This window comes from Humulus lupulus, chromosome 9 (assembly GCF_963169125.1).
Source record: "Humulus lupulus chromosome 9, drHumLupu1.1, whole genome shotgun sequence".
NCBI lineage: Eukaryota > Viridiplantae > Streptophyta > Magnoliopsida > Rosales > Cannabaceae > Humulus > Humulus lupulus.
In genome coordinates, this window is record NC_084801.1 from 4,696,935 (window position 1) to 4,702,503 (window position 5,569).

Below are 5,569 nucleotides of genomic sequence, written 5' to 3' on the forward strand. Positions count from 1 at the left end.
GGATTAGAGAAGGTCTTCTGCTTCTTCTTTCTAGAAATTTGGGTCTGAGTATTCTAGAGAGAGAAAGTGCTGGTATTTGAAAGGATTCTTGTATTTTTGCAATCTGTACTGAAGAAACTCAGTTGGCTCAGTCCATCTGATCTTGAGTACAGATCTATAATCACAACTCTAAGTGGATTAGGCTATTACCGACTGATCGGGGCTGAACCACTATAAAAATCTTGTGTGTTATTTACTTTTCTTGATAAAACTATCTGTGTCTTTTAAATTCTCTTGAAGGTTTATCGTTTTTGACGTTCTCACATCGTTGGCTAAAAACACAGTCAACATTTTGGTGCTTTTGTTGAGAGCCTAAAGAGAAGAACAGACGGTCCCTGAGGCAATATGGCGCCTAAGAACACCAATGTAGCCTCCAAGAAGACAAGCTCCTCTAAAGAGCCTGGTAGATCAGAAGGTCCTAGCCCACAAGACCATGAGAATGAGCCTAGAGTCATGCTTGAGGACGTGACTCCAGGAATTGAAGAGCTCCAAGAGGCCATGGGGGCCTTCCAAGAGGAGATGCAGGAGGCGTTCGCTAAAGAGATGACCAGGCAGAGAGCTGCGTTAAAGCAGCAAAGACGCGATATGGAGGCCAGGAGCGAGGAGCTTAGACGACAACAGGAGGAGGTCAACCGGAGGCATCGTGAAGCAGCCTTGCTCTAGAAGCAGCTACCCAATTGGCCCAGGCCAATGCCCAAGCGGCACCTGGAGTGGCAACCACCCCAGGAGCAAGGACCACAGGAGCTGGTCAGAAGAACAATGATAGACCAAGGAGGGGTGGTAATAACCCACCTGGTCGTGAGGAAGATGGAGTCCAATCGCACACTGCCTCAACACAAAGGGAGCACTCTAGGACCCCCTCCAGGAGCCACCGATCAGAAACTTCAAGATCTGGAAGTCACCGATCGGGTAGTAAGAAGACTCCACCTGGGCAGGAGCAAAATAGAGCTCCTCAAGATAAGAGGACCTCACAGTTCAAAGATGGACATGGTCGTGATGAGGCTGATAGTCATCCCACCGACTAGTCAAAGGAAAAGGAGGGCCACAACCCACAAGGAGGAGAAAACTGCCTAGAGCGCGCCAAGAAGCCTCCACTGCACCCCGACCAGCAGCGTAGCAGGAGAGAGGAAGTCCCGCGTAGTAAGCCCTCTGGGAAATCGAAGAGTACAGTGTTCGATTGGGTAGGAGCGCATGCTTCTCAGAAGGATCTAAGGGATGTTATCACCAACAAGAGGAGGACCGTCCCGGTCGAAGGGCAAAATCTGGACCGCCCTGCCAGTCAAGTAGAAATACTTGACGGCGGCGTGCCAGATGGTAATGCCCGACCAGGCGGTCAAGACCTTGGAACCTCATCAGTTGCACCAGCCATCCAAGCCCAGCTTGACATGCTAGCAGCTACAGTGCAAGGTTTGTCGAAACGACCTTCCGAGATAGATGCGATCGACTACCGGAGTGGCAGCCCATTTTGTGCTCGAATAAGAGCAGCCCAACCACCAGCAAAGTACAAAGCACCGGTACTGCCAATTTATACAGAAAAGGCAGATCCCATCAGACATATTCGGAAGTTCGAGGACCAGATGGAACTGCTCGGAGTGAGTGATGACTATTGGTGTAGAGTCTTCCCCACCACCTTGATGAACACTGCCCAGGAGTGGTATTGGAAGTTTAAGCCAAACTCCATTACCTCTTGGGAGGCATTCATGAAGGAGTTTTGTAGACAATTTAGCACTGCCCGGACTCCACCAATTTATGCCAATGACTTGGCAGATATCAAACAAGGAAAAGATGAGTATCTAAAGAATTATATACAGAGATTCATGAGAGAAGCCAATAGAGCAACTGCTGTAGGAGACGAGGGGAAGATGGTTGCCATATCTGCTGGGATAATTTATCGGAGTCCTCTATGGGACAGCATCCATCGCCATCCAATTTCAACACTTCAACAATTTCTTGACTGGGAAGACAAATTTATGAACTTGGATGATGCAATAGAGAAAGGGGAGAATGACATAAACAATCCGGGTAGACCAACTGAATCTCCTAGTGATGGTGGAAAGAAGCGTGGAAATAATGGGTCTGACCACCATGAGGAAATGAAAACAAAGTTGAGTTCAAGTGAAAAGCCAACCAAGTATGAGCCTCAATTCACTAACTACACCACTCTCTCAACCAGCCGAGCAGAGATATATCTTGCTAGTCAAGAAGAGGTTCCCTACAAGAAGCCTCCACCCATCAGGAGAGAGATGAGGAAGAGAGACATGAACAAGTTTTGTCGTTTCCATGAAGATTATGGTCACGATATGAATGAATGCAACCACCTCAAGGATGAGATAGAATTTCTTCTTCGGTCGGGCAAGTTGAGGAAGTACCGAGCAGAGACACCCCAAGGAGAAGGAGGTAGCAGCAACTCTGGTCTCAAGCGACAAAGGTCTCCACCCTTGCAGCCTGGACCTGTGGACTTTACCTTAGACACTATATGTAGAGGTCCACACTTGGCTGAGGAGAGCAACTAAGCAAAGGAGAAGTATGCTGAGGAGGAGTGCTAGGAGCAGGAATCACTGGAGTGGCATGCACATAGAGCATCGAAGGAGATATTATTTTTAAATACCGCTTTCAGAGTGGTAGCTTGATTTCGAGTTTTAGACTTGTTATTTAAAGTTGGTGTATGAGTTGGTTATTTGCTAACCAGTCATTTTATTTTTGAACAATTTTGGTTGTTTAAGACTCGTTGTTAGACATGTTTTGTCCATTTTAATTTACAAGTAATAAAAGAGACTACGCGCAGCGTGGTCGATTCTTGCTACAAATATGCATGTGTGTTAGTTATCCAAGCAATGTTCAACTGGTCGGTAAAATCGGGCAGTGTTCAACTGGTCTATGTGTTCAAGCAGTGTTCAACTGCTAGAATATTTTCCATATATTCTATGTGTTTCACGAGTAATTAACTGCTCGAACAGATTCGATCAGGTAGCAAGTGACTAAGAATCTTTCAACCCTCAATCACCTCGGGGGCACATGGGGTATACTGGTATATAATTTAACACAGGCAATAAGAGCACGAGTTAATATATCTGTTTTTAGGCTGACTTGTAAATTTTCGAAGTCCAAAAAAGCCATTAAGCTAACTTGTTTGACAAAGCTTAAGTAACTTGAAATTTTTTAAAATTTCAAGTTAGGAGCAGATATTCGTGTGACCATAAACATCATGCTCATAAAATGTTAGAGCAATAAGAGTGTGAGAAAGTATACTGAGCATGAACTTATGAAATGTCTAGGATTTCTAAGTTAGAAAACTAAGTACTCATGCGAAAATATAAGACATACACCAGAGTGACTTTACTATTCACAAAAAACTTATAACTTTTTAAGTCAAGAGGAGACTTAGAATGTTTTAAGTTAACAAAGAGAAGTAAAGTATAAATGCCGACAGCTACAAGTTTAGCTGATCAGGTGCAAAGTTTTCTTGCTCAGGAGAGCATATACAACTTCCCTGGTCGGCTAAGCATGTATCACCGATCAACTTCCCTGGAGTGAATCAAACAAATGCATGCAAAGTAAATACTTCATAGTGAAAAATTGTCTTTGGGAGGAGAAGTCAAGTTTTCACCAAGATTGATTGAGAGAAATCAATCTCTCAAAATAATTATGGGAGGTTCGAACAAGGTGCTTTGATGGTTTTTCCTAAAAGTTCCTAAGAATGCCCAAGCAAATGCATAAAAAATGTGGTGTCGAGCATACACCTTGAGATGGCCGATCGGATGCATGTTGATCCGAGGAGCATCTCACCTATGCCTAAGGATCTAGGCCCAGAAATTTGGTGCCTAAGGTGCTACATCCGACCAAGAGGAGCCAAGATGTGCCTAGCATCCGAGCGGTGTGTCTAGTGCCTACGGTGTACGGGTCCAAGCAGCTGCGTCCGAGTGGATGGCCCTTGCCCGAGGAGGTGCATGCCTTGTGTCCAAGAGTACATGCATCCGGTCGGACACTCATCCGAGGAGAGTGCATGCATCCGGTCGGACACTCATCCAAGGAGAGTGCATGCCATGCCTTGTGTCCGAGAGTGCATGTCCGTGAGTGTAAGCATCCGGTCGGACACTCATCCGAGGAGCATCCCGTCGGACACTCATCCGAGGAGCATCTCGCCTATTTCCAAGGATCTAGGCCCAAAAATTTGGTGCCTAAGGTGCTAGTCCGAGCAGCCCATGCATTCAAGGTTGATGTCCGAGTGGCTGGAAGAAATGCGTCCGAGCGACTGTGCCAGTCCAAGGAGCTACTGCCGCACCTGTGTCCGGTCGGACCCTAGTCCGAGGAGAAGCCACAAAGAGGTCTAGTCGGACCTTAGTCCAAGGAGCTTAAGAGATGAGCTTAGACCTTGGCCCGAGGAGAGGCCACAACAGGTCCGATCGGACCCTAGTCCGAGGAACCAAATGCTTGGCTCGGACCTTAGTCCGAGGAGCCCTTATATGCTTGGCTCGGACCTCAGTCCGAGGAGCTCCTAGGTGATTGGCTCGGACCATGTCCGAGGAGAGCCATGGATGTTTGCCAAGGGATTGGCTTAGACCCTAGTCTGAGGAGCCCCCTAGATGCTTGGCTCGGATCCTAGTCCGAGGAGGAGCCATGAGGTTGGCTTGGACCCTAGTCCAAGGAGGAGCCATGAGGTTGGCTCGGACCCTACTCTGAGGAGAAGCCAAGTGCATGCCTCAGACCTTAGTCCGAGGAGGGTCAAAAATATGTGGCTCGGACCCTAGTCCGAGGAGAGGCTCCAAGTGATTGCCTCGGACCTTAGTCCGAGGAGAGCCAAAGTGATTGCCTCGGACCCATGTCCGAGGAGAGACAAGAAGTCCTAACATCCGATCGGATCACAATGCTAAAAAAAAAAAATCGAGGATACTCAACAACCTGTCTCTATACGATGATAAAATAGACAAAGGGAGAATCAAAAGGAAGGTTGTGTTTTCATTGTATCAAGAAAATAGAGTTTGAAGAAATCACAAGACAAGTTCAGGCGTGGGAGTTTATGTGAAAGTTATCAACCGTATAGGAGCTTTTGGATGACCTCGAGAACATTTTGCTAGAAGAAAAGTTTATCATACGAGGAAAATCGTATAATAAACTTGGGGGGCAAATGTTATCCCCAAAAATTGGAGATCAATAACGTGGTAATAAAGGTGACAAGTGGCAGTGCATGGTCAGTAAAATACAGATTAATAGTCAATAAATACATTGACTCCTCAGAGTTGTGATAAAGTGACCCGGTAGACTGGTGAAGAGTTTGGACTGCTTGAAAGATGTCATAACCAAGCTAAGTGCATCCTAGGAGATCCTGAGGGTGTGGTCCGAGGAGACCCCAAGGGGGTGGTCCTAGGAGAGCTAAGGAGAGTGCATCCTAGGAGAGCTAAGGAGAGAGCTAAGGAGAGTGCATCCTAGGAGATCCCAAGGATGTGGTCTGAGGAGAGCCAAGGGACTTTGGTCCGAGGAGAACCAAGAGAGTGGTCCTAGGAGACCCCAAGAGAGTGGTCCTAGGAGACCC